The sequence below is a fragment of the Aythya marila genome, assembly GCF_965140915.1.
Source record: "Aythya marila genome assembly, chromosome: 3".
In the NCBI taxonomy this organism is placed as follows: Eukaryota; Metazoa; Chordata; class Aves; order Anseriformes; family Anatidae; genus Aythya; species Aythya marila.
Window position 1 is genome coordinate 88,521,944 of NC_139044.1, and position 16,534 is coordinate 88,538,477.

At 43.9% G+C, this 16,534-nt stretch overlaps 1 protein-coding gene across 2 annotated transcripts in view; it reads right to left on the reverse strand.

Annotated features, from left to right (window-relative positions):
* Positions 1–9,569, reverse strand: part of FAM135A (family with sequence similarity 135 member A) — an 80,510-nt gene extending 70,941 nt beyond the window's left edge. For both annotated transcript variants that reach the window (XM_082756365.1, XM_082756364.1), the window contains exon 1: positions 9,187–9,569. The gene's annotated coding sequence lies outside the window, so the exon portion shown is untranslated. The remainder of the gene's footprint in view (positions 1–9,186) is intronic.
* Between the last annotated feature and the right edge of the window lie 6,965 nt (positions 9,570–16,534).

The window sequence follows — 16,534 nt, forward strand, 5'->3', positions numbered from 1 at the left end:
TCACACGTCCTGCAGGTACTAGGAACGTATACCCACTGTGAGGGGCCAGCTGCTACAAAACAACATAGCAGCCGATTTCTGCATTTTTCCTCCCAGAAAGGACACTAACTTCAGTGTCTTCCCTCTTCAGCCGCCAATTTACACAAAACACAATTCATCATCTTTGAGAGCCCTTCTCCTCTTTCGCATTTGGCTGAATTGAGCAATGGTCTCCAGCCCTAATTTGCACAGAAAGAGGAAACGGAACATGAACAAACCAAGCTGAATGTTGTATTTGTCCTTCACAAAGACTTCCCCTAAAAAAAAAAATGTTAAAAAACAAAATTATGGTTCAAAGGGTAGGAAATAACTAGCAGAAATTGGACTGCAATCTGGTCTGTCCCAGCGAAACGTAGCATTTCCATGAAAAGCAGTGGTGGTTCAGGATGCGTACTGATGTGTAAGCCAGACCATGTCCCACTTTGGTCCCAGCCATCAGCTAAGTGAGAAAAACGAAGCAAATACTACTACACTCATGTCCTAAAACCCAAGGAGAATAGACTTATTTTGCATATAATTTTTATTTAACACAATCTACCTATTTTTCCTAACAAGCTACTCAATATGGGAGAGAAAGAAAAAATAAGTGCTTACTCTAGATAATTAAAAGTCTTCTTGAACTTACATGAAAAGCACATGATGATCTTACAATAGACTAAAAACAAAACAAACCTGCAAGTTGTAATATTTTGGCTTAAGGAACAAATTGCATAACAATACATTCACCATCTCATAACCTCAAGGATTTACGAAGGCTGCGCTATGTAAGAATTAATAAACTAGGAGGGGGAAGCTTTCCAACATAGTTTGATTCTGTCCAACTGGAAAGTTTCTTCATAAAGGGTTTACTAAGGGTCTATTTCAGTGTACGTGAAGTGTACTTATTTCCTTTTGCTACTTAGGGACAGAAAATAAGCACTTCTCTGAACTCCACGTGCCATGCAATGCCATTACATGAAAATTAACTCTCACATATGCATGAATGAATTTCACGTTAAAATGTCTGCAATGACTGTTATTATCATTACTCTGCCATATTTTATGAATCAGAATAATGCTCAAAAGAGTCACTTGTTGCAACTTCCTTCCCAGCCTAAGCAGATTTATTGTTAAAAAAATAAAGCTTAAGAGAAATAAAGGAGAAATCTAACAGTACATGAAGTAAACGGTACTGTAGCATACAGTGTATTATTTCTTCATAGGTAATAAATCCGTATTAAGCAATTCTGTAAATAAAAGAGAGTACAGTTTACTGACTTAAGTCACTGTTCCAATACCTGCTCCGAGGTCACAGTTTGGCAAGACAGTAAATAAAGTTTAGATTTGACAGGTCGATTTCATACTGGAAGGCTTCATGACAAATAGCTACTGTCTGTCCTCCCACAGTCAGCACAAATGATATATTGTGTACTCTTACTAACTTAAGAAAGGTGATAGTTTGCCTACCTGATCAAAGTTACATTACAGGATAATCTGATAGTAAATCTGATCCAGGAACAGCGATCACAAAACCACTTCCTTGGTAGCTCCTACACCAACACCATCTGTGGTGACAGGCTGGATGTGCCAGCACGGAGGAACAGCGACTCCACCAGGCCCTTTATGCGGAGAAAAGTCATTTCATAAACAGATGGGGGCACGGTATCGGAGCCTCGTTTATTTTTAACACATCATGTTAATAACCTAACACAAAGCCAGTTGACTTGGAGCTGACTGTACAGGAATATATCTACAAAAAACATGGTCTCCAACATCACTTTTTCCCTTACTGTTTGGCTTCCAGTTTCCCACAATTTCAACAAAAAAAAAAGTGGCAAACATTATGTCACATAAATTTAGGCTAAAAGATTGTTTCTTTGATTTCAAATGAAAAAAAAAATATCTTAAAACTCTGGAAATACAAAGGATTGTTCTCATCCTCTCAACTTCTGTCCACTGCCTTTATTTACTACTGGTCAGAGAAATGCCACAGCTTCTTGTTTTGTTCTTTGTTAATGGTTTTCTCACCATAGATATTCCACAACGTCCTCTGCGACTCCTCTGTTACACAAAACATGCATTAACTTTGCAGTCCAATCTGTATTATTTTAGTACAGTGCAGTTCGGTTAGGGTTGGATGCCGATTACACAGGCTGCCATTGGGAGCGGTGGCCTCACAAAGCTAACGGGGTCATGGCAAAAGTATCTCAGACTGTGAGTCAAAACCATTGACAAGTTTTCAAAAACATACTGCAGCTTCAGAAGAGAAGGGACCATCCGCAGTCAGGCCGGTATTAACATCTAACCCTGAAGAAAGACATGGCACGAATTGAAGCCAGTGCTTCTCGGGAATCAACACCGGTCATGAGCACCACAGCAGCTCGAGAAGATCCTGGCCCAGGTGCTCATTTCTGTCTTCACAGCATCAGAGCCTCACCCCCACAACATGCCGACACATTGCTTGTGGGACAGCATTTTAAAACGAATTAGTTACCATTTCAGAGTAATCTATTTTTGCAGGGCTCGATCGGATCACTTCCTTATCCTGTTTCAAAGCACAGCTCCACAAATAGCTGTGTCCCCACCACTGCTGGGGAAGGGACGGCGAGCTGCAGCCAGAGACAGCAACCCCTCAGGGCTCCTTTCTCTGCAAGGCAATGCGAGGCCAAGCAAGGAGGCTTGAATAGCAGCAGTCTGAGAGCAATTTTCCCTCTTCACAATCGTTCCAGAGGTAAAAAGCCCTACACTCTATACTAGTCCTTATACAAACCAAACAAGCTGGAAGAGGAAAGGAGCCAAGGCAGGACACAGCACTCCTCCTGCTGGGATGGATACAGCTGAAAGAGCCCAAGCATGGGCCCCAACCTGACTTCGCCTCAGCTCAGCACTCGGGATGTCCCAATCCCTCTTCCAAGGGCTTGTGTTTCAGGGAGGGAAGCTGAAGATGGCAACATGCCCCTCCTGAAGGAAGCGTGAGGAGCCTCCAGCAGTCCTCTGTCCTGCCAGGTCTGGAAACAAACTCTGCTCACAGGATCACTAATTTACAGTGCCAGCCTCAGAAGACAGGCACAACTGCTGCTGAAGAAGAGCTCTTCCTCTCCCCGAAATGGAGGAAGAAAGAGTCGGGCCTGCCCTGCGCCCCACACCACATGCTGGCCCCTCACGGAGCCGGCAGTTCCTCCCGCTCCAGCACCGTGCCGAACCAAGAGTTACGTACAGAACCCCTGTTAAACAGGCAAATATAGCAACCTTATCATATTCAAGTTTTGCTTTTGTTTATTTTACGGCTTAATAGCTTGATGCCCCTTTTATCTCTCCTCCCCACATGCCATTTCACTGACAGAGTAAAGCTGACACTTGATGAGCTGCTAGGAGAGCTGACAGGAGCGCAGAACGGCGTCGCTGTGTTTCGGAAACAACACGTTCAAAATAAAACAAACTTAATGATCACCTTCAGTACCTTCAACGGGTAGACTTGAAGGGTTACATCAAAACAAAGCAGCAGACTGATTTTTAAATTAGCCTGAACCATCACCATTGCTATTTAAACAATTTCTGGCAATGTTTTATATGGAGCAGTTTTTTGTTCATTCCTTTTTTTCCTACAATTTACTTGTCATATTTAGTCAGAAAATACCATACTAGCAGTTGGTAATCATTAAATCCTTTATATGCTCCTTTCACGTATGCTACAGCTGTGATAAGGAAAATCGCCTTTTAAATACAACATAACACATCCAAAAGAAAAAAGCCCAACAGCCAGGAGCCCAGTTAGCACAGGTATTCCCTACCCTATGGACACATAGTTTTCAAACAGCTTCTCATCACCTCCTATTCTAGATGAGAGGGATGAAACCACAGCTGATCACGCCAACTGGCCATACAAATTTATTTTCGCATCTAAACTCCACCAGCTTTCGTACCTTTCACACATCAAAAGACGGGAACATACCTGCCAGAGCTCCTTGTTGCCAACCAACAGCCAAACCAAATATTTGCAGCCTTAGCTGACATTCAAAGTTACTTCAGAGTAACACAATGTCCTTTCCACAGAAGAGACCGTATCTCGAGAATATTCAAGGTAAAATTAGGTAAAATTACCAGGTGAAAACCGACAGCACACAGCCCCTGCCTGCCCCACAAGGGGGTTCATTAGAACAGGTCCAGTCTGACGGAAGAGGTGCAAGGTTGGAGGTCTAGGTGTCACTTCCACTTGTAGCTCTGCTACTGATCTCAACCATTAAAAGGCTTTCTCTCCACGCATCACAAGCATTAAAGGTGTGTTTTCTATTAGCTACACCCCCGTTCTTCTGTTACCTCAGAGATACTCACTACCTTGGCATATTTTGCACCAACTTATTTCACCGAGCTGAAGAATTTAAGGTCAGAGGTATGCGGAACCACAGGCCCTGGAATTATCTGGTAGTTGCTATAATATCAGTTTGCCCAGAAAATTCATAAAATGGAAATGTGCAATCATCATGCAGAAAAATCATAAAGTGACATCTGAACTGACAGCCTGAGAATAAAGTAGGTTCTCCAAAAAAATACTTCTTAAACCTGTAGGAGAGCAAATACTATTACATTTCTTTCATAAGCTTTAATAGAAAGAAGATAAAAGATATACTGCGAGTCATTCTGAGAGCAAAATTTCAAGCCCTTAAAGGGAAACTTGCTTTATTAACTTCAGAAGCATCTAAAGCATAAAGAGAATTCAGCTTATTTATTTTATAGCTAGGAAGCATGATTTGCTCATCTAGCTTGACATCCTGTATAGAGAAGGTAACAAATGACCTATGCCATGATCAGTAGCACATAGCAGTGATAAATTTATGAAGTTTAAACAAGTGAACAAGGTTGTGACTACAGCAAACAGAACTAGATCTGAAAAGCAAGACTGCTTAGTATTTCAAAATGCCGTAAGGTAAAGGTAAGGCTTCCTGCACAACTGACAAGTGCTGTGGATTTTTTCTGCTTAACTCTATGAATTAGGGAGGGATGGGGAGGGGACTGGTGATTTATTTGGTAAATGAGATTCAGCAAACTGTATGTATATGTATGTAGGTATATACATATATAAAATATATATTTTTTTAGTAAGGAATATTGATAAGGGTGACTTCATGTCTTATTTCCAAGAAAACTGCTGGCAGAATATTAAACTTCAAGGCTTAGCACTGAAAATGTTCCCAAATCCAAACCCTCCAAAGCAAATCCATGAAAAAAAAAAAGAAAAAGACAGCACTGAAACCATCTAATGAAAAAGAACTGATGTCATTTCAGTCTACTTTATCACTTTCAACCCTTGTTCTGCTTATAAACTGAACTCTATGAGGCTTCACTCTGTTTCTTTTCCCTGCCTGTTCTTTCCAAGAATAGTGCTGTCACAGATTTCCTGCTTGAAGTAAACACAGTTCGCTCACCTCACTTCTCCCTGACCCCAAAGTATGGCAAACTTATTTCCTCCCTTTCAGATTTTTTTCTTGTATACTCTTTGTTGTATAGTCTTGTTACCACAAATGTTCCACGTATTGTTCTCTGAGGAAGACAATTTCTAAGACAGGCTTCTAGAAATATCAGCTACACTGCATTGCAAACATACCAACTGCTTTTGCTAGAAATGAATGCATAAATATTTAACTGCCGTGTTCATACTTCCACAGTGACACAGCTTGCTATACACGATGCTTTCTGAGATGTATTCCGTGAATTAGTGCGATTGAAATGTGTTCAGTAAAATGCCAGAGTAAGCCAAAACCAGCAAATACTTGAACTTGAAAACACGTGCCGTGCCGCACAGAAAACATGAGGTGCATGAACATTACCAGAACATAAGGACATCCTTTTTTGTTCTTCTTAGCTGTGGCAGGAAAATGCAGAAGCAGTACTTACTCAGAAACAGTCTGACTATAGTAACTTCACGGGGAGATGAAAAAGTGGCTTTTGAGTGTATTTAACCAACCAAACCCCAGTCTGCTGCTCCTGATTTAAAACAGGAAAATGCAAAGTCTTTGAAGGCTCCTATATCCTACACATAAAGCTTTGAAGGCTCCTACATAAACAAACTTTTCATTAAAAGAAATAATCACATTTTCCAAGCTTTTCCACTAGCAGGGAAGAATGACTGTAAGACTAAGTAATTCATAACTCGAGAAACATTAAGTTACATTTGTAGTTTAACCAAAGCAGAAACTGACCATGCCTGTATTTCACACCAATGCTTTGGCTACACGCTTTCTGAGCCAGCGGCCTGTCAGAAGTGCCTGACATACAACAGGAGGCTCGCTGAACAAATACCCATGGTGAACAATTACTGGTCAATACACAGATGCTACTTGTCCACCCTGTCATGAAAACGACATAAAGCACCAGTGAGAGAGTATTTTTCCATGAGGAGAAAAGAGGGAGGGAAGAAATCCCGAACAAAAAAAACACAACTCTTCAACCTTGGTTAACTAGAGGGTATCCAAGGCTAGGCTTTAGTCTTTAGGGACCAGGGGTTGCAAAAGAACAAAAAGATTTCGAGACAGAAGACAGAAAGGAGGAGATGAATCCTTTACCAAACAAGGGTGAGAAGCACTAGTCTCTATCAATAACTTCAAATATTGAAACGCGGGCAACAGTAATAAGAATCCAAAACAATTTATTGTGATTCTCACATTACGGTCCACCTTTGTTAACAGCTTAACTTTTGTGTTTCTTCAGGACAGCACCCATGCTGAGAAAGAGACACAAAGGCACCAGTAATCTCAGCATTTTATCGACAAACATCTATATATCCACCTCCTACACTGGCATAGACATCTAGTTTCTCTTCAAAAATATAAAATAGTAGTACAAGAATCAAAGTTCAGACAGGACTGCCCTATCTGTCTACCCCCAGTAGTTCAAGGCTTTGCCACTCACAGTAATCTGCTTCGCCCTGCTGCCGTAATTTGCTTTCCTATCCAGTTCCACAGCATGGTTGTGGCACGCATAGCCCATCCTAATCATTTCCAACACTGCCAAGGAGAAGCTTGCACCAAAATATCAGACTGTAACCTGGCGAGAGTGAGATAATGACAGAAACATCCTGTTGCAGGGTGTTAACAACGTCTGAAAACCACAACGATCAAGTCCACCAGAGGCTGTCAGCCTTCCCTGGTGGAAAGCTGACATTACAACCACAGAACTACAGCGCCAGGTAACAGTTCATCTGCACGAGGGTTTCGGTGGCTTCACAGCAGACACCAAGGCTTATTTCTACTGGAGACTGAACACAACACGAGACACTGCTTTTGAGGTTTTGCTGAACTCAGAACAGAACTGAACTCTACAGCAGTGGAATTAGATTCAATCAGCAAATGTATTGGGCTGTCTGGCACATTTCAAGAAATCACAGTTTTGAAGACAGATTTCAGCTGCTGCGTTCACTTGACTATTACTGATTACTCTGCGTGCCAAACCCTACCCAGGCCAGTCATGCAGACTGTAATTTAAAGCGAAGATAACAAATCCATTTTATTAACCAAACAAGTGTAGATTTAAGAAGAAAAACAGTACTTCCACATATGATATCAGAAAATCCTTACCAGTTTTATAGAACCGTGCTTCCCATGGAACAAATGTAAACCTTACCAAAGAAGAAGTTTGAATTAATGTTCTAGTCTTTCCTGATTACTGTAGGAAAGCTGAAGAACTGACTTATGCTACTTACAGGGTGAAAAATGAGGCAGGAGAGGGAAAATAAGCACGGCCAACCACGGAAGTATAGATTAAGAGCTATAGCTGTACTCTGACCTTGCAAACGTGGGTGCTGCCACCACGACTGCCACCGTCACATGGCAGAAACGGGGCAATACGACAATTCTGCATTTTATTCATTTTGAGTATTTGCAAAGATACAATAAAGTCTGGCTTATCGTTCGCCTCCTATTAAACAGCATTTTGGTGTTAGCAGGCAAAACACTGCTGAATGGAATAAGGAGAACTATGCTGAAATACGTAATTTGCTTTTCCACAAACCAGGAATTTTTTCCTCCTGAAAAAGCTGCAACGCTCCAGGAAAACACAGCTTGACCGAACCAGGCTTGGCTCCCCTTCAACAAGGGCCAAGGAGTTCAGCTTCACAATCCAAACGCAAAGTGTGAGAGTTTCAGGGGCCTCAAATGTAATACACCCCCTTCCAGGGCACCGAGGATCACGCCAACAGCCTTCCCTACTCATCAGCCCCACAAACGGAAAAGCAGCGCGGGGGGATCTCCGCTCACGTTGCCCACGGATAACACCACATTAAGGTCGCCGGCTGCCTGCCTTAAAAACCCAAGAGAGCCAAAAAAAGGCATTTACGCCCCGCCACTCGATAACACGTTGGATTGCAAGGGAAGTTTGCTCCCTTTGCCATCGGAAAAGCCCACCGCGAGGAGAAAAGGGAAGCGGCCTTGAGCACCTTGGCATGACAACCTCTTTAGCTGGAATCCGACCATGACCGCAAATCCCCCAAAATAGATTTTATTTTTTTTTTGTCATGCCATGTCCCTTCCAAGCAGCATGTCGGTAACGTTCGGCCACGAAATACAGCTTCACTTATATCCTAATAGGAAGAAATAATAGGTAAAGAAACCCCTACGGCTCCAGAAAGAAAGCCAAGAGTTATTTCTATGGAAGCAGTTCCCGAAGGTGCACAGCTGGGGGGGTTGGGGCAGCTCACCCCACCGCCGGGAGGTGCTGCAGGGGGAAAGCTGAAGCCCTGGAGCCCCCCTGGAGCCCCCCAGGGCCGGTCCCAGCACCCTGAGGCTCGGGGCAGGCTCCCAAAAAGCCCCCGGAGGCTGCGAGCGGCGCCGGCCGTGCCCGGAGCCGGGGCGCTGCGGGCAGGGGGCGAGGGGGGGAAAAACCCCTCCCTACCCTCTTGGCAGCGCCGCCCCACAGCCGTAAACAAGCGGCGGCAACGTCAAAAACACTCCCCGGGCAGAAAAAAAATACAGAAAATAAGGAAGAAAATCAGGGAAAATCAACCAAACTTCCCGCCCGCGGCTCACCCGGCGAGGCGGGGGGGGCGGCACAAACGAGCCCCGTGTCCCCCCCCCCCCCCCCCCCCCCACCTCCGTCCCCTCGCCGGGCCCGGCCGGGGGGGTCCAGCCCGGCGCCCCCCCGCTTCCCGTTCCCCTTCTCCCCGCTCCCGGCACCGACCTGGGGCCCGGAGCGGCGGCGATGGCCCGGCGGAGCCCAGGCCGCGGCGGCAGCGGGGTGGCGTGGCGCAGGCATCCGCCGCCCGCTGCTCCCGGGAGCGGCCCCGCGCCGCCGGCGCCCGCTCTGCGCTGGGCGGGGAGGCGGCGGCGGCGGCTGGAGGTGGAGGAGGAGGAGGAGGAGGAGAAGGAGGGGGGGGGGAACCGGGGGATGGCCGCCGGGAGCCGGCCGCACGCCGCTTCCTGCTCCCCGCAGCCGGGGGGGAGGAGGGCCGGGCCCCGGCGTTATGCTGAGGGCGGCGGAGCGGGCGGCAGCCGCATCCCTCGCTTCCCCGAGCCGGCGCCGCTTGGCGGGGGAGACGCCGCCGCCGCCGCCGTGGCGGCCGCTGGCAGCCGGAGCCCCGGCTCCCGGCTCGGCCCCGCTGCTCGTGCTCCCCCTGCCGCCCCGCTGCGGCTCCGGAGGGGCCCGGGACAGGCCCCGGAGCGCTGCCCCCGCAGCCCCCGCGGCGGCTGAGGGCGGAGGAGGCCGGCCCCGAGCGGCCGCCATGGCCCGCGGGGCCCCGGGGGTGGTGGCCGGGCTGCCACGGCCCTGCTGTGGGGAAAGGGCTGGGGGCTGGGGGCTGGGGCAAGAGGGAAGGCGAGGCTGCGAGGGGAGCAGCACGGATCGTCCCGGTGCCGAGGGGCTGGGAGGCCCAGGTGCTTCAGCCTCCCGTCAGCAAGCGCAGCCTGAAAGGCAGGAGGTGCAAAAAAAAAAAAAAAGTGCCAAAAAAACAAAGTTATTGGCTCCCTGAAAAGACAAAAATCATCTTAGGCGCCTTCTACCTGCTTTCCTTCCCCTAAAAAATAAATAAAATCCTTGATGCGAAGAAAACTTGCATCCTAGCTGCAATATAGTTCTTCAACGTGGGCTTCCCCTCTGAAAACCAACCCTAAACCCGTAGCTGTTATACAGAAATCGGTGTTAGAAGAAGTTAAGAGGCAGGCTAGCAGCAGGGCTGCCTTTTCCTATTCACTTGGTTATCATGTGTCTTTCAGCCTCGCAGTCTTAGGCCAGCCAGGTGGCCGGCACTGTTGAATTTGATCTCTTAGACTTTGGATATGGTTCTTTCGGTAATACTTCTGTCAACTGATTCAACATCCAAAGATGCAAACAGAAAATTAAGACTGGCCAAGGAGGAAGCCTGAGTGGTACTGGGTTTGGAAGAACGACGGAGGGATGAGACGCTGATCACAGTGCGGAGTTGAGATCAGCTTCGTGAGGAACCCCTGTGAGTTCCCAGCACCTGTTTATCGCCCTAAAATGTGATTAAGATTGCTCTGGTCACTACATGCAGGAACTTGCTCACTGCAGGCTGAACTCATGGCTATCAGGGAATTTAATTCTCATAAAAGAAATCTCAGTTCATGAGATATTAATGATTTAAATTAAGCTTGCATCTGATTTATCAGGACTGTACAAGTGTCTTGAAGCTTTTTAGAAAGGTAATTCCCAAAGCACTGCTATCGATCCATGCCATTTTACTTATTTACCCTTGATTCAGGGCAGGCTTGAGCGGTCTTGTGGAGTCAGTTCTGACATACGAAATAATACTGAAGCAGTTTGTGCATGTCTTACAAAAGGACCCCCCAGGTCTCAACACAACACACCTCCAACTTACTTGCCCCATAAATGTAGCATTTTTATATTAAAAGGTGCTCAGCACCAGATAGTGGCCACGGCTCTCAAGAGCCAGATTCTGCTGAAGGTGGTCTGGTTTCTGAGTAGCCAGGGTCGGGCTGACGGTTTGGATCGGCTTTATACATTTGCACAGACATACACTTGTCTGGCTCAATATCATACTGGTATTTTATCTCTCCTGAAACTTGCCTTGACTTCTCCTATAAGTTAAATGTATCTAGCAGGCTTCTTTCCTGTCAAGTCAAGGAAGCATTTCTTGGCAACAGCCTTTTCCCCTGATACAAGCAGAAAACTGGCAGTTTGTTCCCATAAATGGCAGCGTTCCCATTAGAGACATCTGATTCACTGCTGCTCCCTCACCAAAATCCACTTGCAAAGATCTGTCGCAAATCAGCCCGACTGCTGACCACATCTCTCCTTTGGATGTGACAGAGGGTACTCTTTTGGGATGGGGTCTGCTGACCTCCTTTGTAATGTAAAACGTAAAGAAGGATGCTCTGACAACTCTTCTGAAATAAGACAACCTTCTGGAATAGCAGCTCACTGAGTGCTACACAAAGCTGCTGTCATTTCCAGGAGATTATTAAAGTATAGGTGTGCTATACATGAAAACTGTCATGAAATGAGTACCCCGTTCAAGACTGGATGCACTGGCAAGCATGTAATTTAGAGATGCATATCTGGAAGTTGCAGATTATCGTCATTATTAAGTAGCACAGAGAGATCACTTAGGTACAATGCAGGAGAACCTAATTGCTCACTCCTGCCATATGATTCTGCTGAAACTGCTTTTTCTGTGGGAAATTAAATTAAATCCTCAGCTCCTATCTCTGAGCATTTTTACTAATCCAGGATTTCATTAAAAGAATAGTTCCCTGATTTATGAGCATGTCTGCATGGCTTAACGCAGCACCGATACTGGGCTGCACCTCAAGTTAGCACCGAACTCATGCAATGTGTGACCAGCCCAGGGAACTGAAAAGCGGTGTAACACCAGCAGCTGAACTGAGAAACAGGACTGAGAACCCGAACGCAATACCACAGGAAAGCAACTGCACCACTTCCAGTTTCAGAGCTGGTCTGACCAGTGAGGAGCTGGGCATCTCTCCACGGAGCTCCAGCGCGTAGCACAGCAAGCACATTGAGGGAAAAGAACAACATGGTAAAAATGAGGCAGAGTGGAGCTGCGTAAGTCTTGGAAAATTGGGTGGAGCTTGATCTCGATTCAAGGGAGAAGAAAAAAACAACAATGGATGTTGTGTGGAGGAAGCTTGGTAACTGTGCATGGGTGTATCAGGGGGATATTCAAGAAGAGCCTGGAGTAAATAAGAAAAAAGAGTCTGACGGAGAAGTCTGTATGGGTGGACAAAGAGAAGGATTCAATCTCAGGAAAAATTAACACAGAAGAAAAAATTGGACATGGAACGGAATGAAAAAGATTGCCAGATTTTGAGTCGAGTTTATATCACACGAGTGGTTCATGTATTACCGTGTCTAGGATTTAAAACTGAATGACTGGAGGAGCGATTCCTGTCAGAAGCAGCTGCTGATTGTGCTTCTTTGCTGTCAAAATATGGAAAAATGCTGAATGAACTTTCAACTGATTGCTCAATGAAAATAAAATTCTAGACAACTGCCAGATTTGGCTGTGTTCCCCAAACGAATATCTAGATAGAGGATACACAGTGCTAGGCATGTTCATTTTCGGATAACAGATTTGTGTGAAACATCCTCTGCAATGGCTTTAACCATGAGAAAACATAGAAGCTAATTGCATCGTGAGAACATTTTGATAACTCTGTGTTGAAAATAGTGAATGGAAAGATACTTTTATGTACTGAAAGGGATCTCAGAGTTCTCATTGGAACATGTAATTACAAAATCATAATTAAACTAGTATGCTACTAAAATAGAAAGTGTTACGATCGGGATGTCCTTTTTTACTTTAAAGAATTTGATTAGGACAATCTAAAATTAGCTTTGAAACTTTATTACATAATAAATGGACACAATGTGGACAGGGTTCATGGAAGAGTGGTTAAAATCGACTTTTTAACAACTGTGATCATTTCCTCACATGGTGAAAAATGAGAATTTTTTGGTCCTTTTGGGTGAAGAATCATATATAGAAAATAAATTACCGGTATAAAACTATGGCTACAGAATTTAAAGGATCGATCTTCACCTGTCAGCAGAGGCTCTCTACATGGAAAACAGGGAGCTCAGTGCTGCAGCTGGCTTCAGCTTGCATGCTTTTAGGTAAAATAAGGAACTTGCTCTTTCAGCACAGGGCTGACAGTGCCATGGGGAACCTTTCAAACCACTGCTGTTGTCGCTGGTTTCAGAGGAAGCAGCAAGAGTTCAGGTTTAGATGTACTGACCTGAAATAAAGGCCCTTCAGGAGGTGCCGAAGAAAGTGGCTAGACACAGGGTTAAATGAACGGACACAAATTAGGTGTTGGAAATGTGCAATTAAGGATGGGGAACAGAGTTAACGCAAGGAGATCAGTTAAAGAGAAGTTGAAGCTACAGAGAGGAAAATGATCCAAGGTTGTTAGTATGTTCAAAAAGGAAAAGGGAAGGAGAGAAGGCACGAGAAGACAGCAATGTGAGACTCACAGGGAATTAAAATTTTAGATACAGCATATTAATTATCCTTTAGAAACAAAGACAGGAAGAAATGTAATCCATAGGGTGTAGGAATAAAACACCCATGGTCAGCTGGCAATCCCAGGGAAGACAGATTCTACAGAGAAAACTGCATTTGGTTTTGTTTACAGGTGTGTATTTCAAGGAAGAGCTGCAGGAGTCAAACTATTCATTAGAAAGGCACAGTGTATGTTATGTTAGTGTTCATCGAGTGAAAACCAATGAGGGAAGGAAATGTGAAAAATAATTGAGTCTCTTAGCCAGAACCGATGAAAGTTATCTGTTTGGAGATCTACTTTAAAAGTCTAGTGCCAAGAGAGACCACAGAAAATATATCTCCATTAAGTGTCATTGCTATTTAGAAAGTTAAGACGTATTGAACATGAAGATTTAAATCAAGTAGCACTTAAAGATCTTCAGGGTTTCTGAAGACGGGTTTCTGTTTGTCGTTCTCTGACCCTGTCATGGAGGAAATGATCCTCGTGCCTCTGGTCCCAGCTGTACCCGCAGCGAAATGCCCTCAATTTGGGGGTACCCATGGCTGGGTTCTCCCAGTGCCTGGCCATGCGGTCGGGTGACATGTCAAATGACTTCTGCACCAGAGCCCCTTGGCTCTTGGAAAGGTATCCCATAGCACTGTGTATTTCCTCCTACTCAGATCACATTTTGCTTTGCCACAGGCTGCCCTTAGCTCGAGCCACTATCGTTTCACAGGATGCAGTGCATACTGCAGATACTTCTGTTCCCACCAGAAATCGCCGTTTGCCATCTTGATGAGCTGCACAAGTTTTTAGGACTACTGCTTCTTTCCATAAGATAACTCCGCTCGCTGACTTGGTTGTTTCTAAACTCTTTCTCATTTTCTCTATTATTCATACAGAGCAAAACATCGCATTCGAAGTACAACCCCACGGGTGCTGGATGGAGAGAGACCACTGCATGTGCTGCTGGGTCAGTCAAATGCCCCCCAGCTTTTTTTTATGTGCTACTCTGCCATAGCAAATGAGTGTTTCGTGAACCATTTTCTATCCATTACCACCTCCAGGATATTTTGGAGTATTTTCACTCCTGCTGTATTTGCTGGCATTTTTTCTGAGCTCGCTGTTAGTTTTTTTTTGCCAGCCATATACCTAGGTTCTCTGGATCCTATCTATTCTTTCTCGTGATGATTACTTTTCTTAATTGAGCTGTCATTACTAAGTGTAATTAATGTGTTGCTTGATTTTCCTTCTTTAATACAAATGAAAATTGTTAAGACCAAACCTAAAAACAAGTTAAAAAATTCAGCTAGATGTTTTTCCGCATCTAGTTTCCCAGTTCTTTATTGCTGTTTATTGTTGTATTTCATGTACAGTATCTTTCCCAGATTTCTGTCTGATTATGTAGTATGGGATTTACTGCTATTTTCTGTATTATTATTATTTTTTTTTTTTAATAAGAGTATATAGTTCTGAGAGCTGGGGAGTCCAGCAATAGAATAAATCCAAATTGACTTTTCTACAGGATGTGATTGATGGCCGAAATGAGCTCTCAGCTCTCATAATAAGCTTGGCAAGATGACAGAGAGAGAGAGGTATGGCGTAACAGGCATGAAGAAAACAGAAGAAACAAAGTTTGGGGGACTTAACCACGTTTTGCTCAGTCCTTTGCTTTGGATTTGTCAAGGACTTGAGCAGTAATGTGGGCCCTGAGGCCAGAGCTTAAAGAATTACCGTACTGTTTTGTTACAGGACTGGTAGAAGAGATCACCACAGTCATTATTGCAATCACACACAGACGCACGCACACACACGCATGCAAAAAAAAATAAATTTAAAAATGAGTTTTATGAAGTGTGGGAGTGGGATGGTAATTTGTAGATAAGCTCAAATCTATGACATTACTGATTTTAAAATGTGTTAATGTAAGTTTCTGTATGCAAACAGCCATGAATTATGTTTTATTTAAATTGTCATGTGCAACTAGATAGAGTATGAAATTCACTCAGACATCCAGATGGTCTTTTATTGATTTTTTTTTTTTTGCAGAGTTACTGTCAAGTTTACAACCTGAACTGTTAAAAAGAAGGTATCCTCGCAGAATTTGATTCAAATTGCACAGTTTCAGGACTGCTAGATCACTTATTTAAGTCTACCAATGCTGTACCTGTATTTTGGATAAAAATTTAGGTCTTGAGGGATAAATTATTGCTTAAATAGCTTCTGAAATACTGGGGTTTTAAGATCACAACAACACGAAAGGCATAACAATGGAAATTTACAGGTAAAATACCATCCTGAAACAACTAAGTCAAAAGAGACACTTTTTTTTTTTTTTTTTTTTTTTCTCTAATATCACCCAAGAGTTTTAAAAAATCAGCGAGAACAAATAGCTTTTGCAATAAAATATTCTATTTTTCAAGGTTACTGAGGTTGAAAAAAATATTCTGAAGTTGTATTGGCTTTGAGTAGTGTAAGATGTCATTACAAGATGAAAGGGAAGTTGCATCTGAGGGCAAACACTTTCATTATTACTACAGATGGTCTACTTCCAAATTTCCCTAACTGATGAAGTCTTCTCAACGCCACTGTGACTCTGATAGTGCTCTAGGTTTCAGTTGCCCTGGATCGAACTGAATATATACTTGAGGAAAAAAAACATGATTCTGTGTCAGGGTGGACCAGCTTGTATCTCCAACAGAAGAACAGTTACTCAATTTTCTCTTCAGCTATCTCAGATATGATCTAGCCCTGGTATTTGCTAAAGCTCTAACACCCATTTTTTAAAGAAGAGTCTTTAAAACATCACAAATGGTTGTCAAAACCATAAGTCATACAAAAACTATTGCTCACAGAGTTAAAAATGCGTTGCAGATTATTGTTCAAATTTATGCTATTGTACCGTGCTTCAGACACTTCTGACACAAAATAACATTTTCAACTAATAAAATGGAGAAAAAGTCCTCGTCCTTTGCCACGTCTGCTGCAAAGTATTGGCTTTTTCTTTCATTATTCTATTCTAAATCTCACATTATCTGGGATTTTAA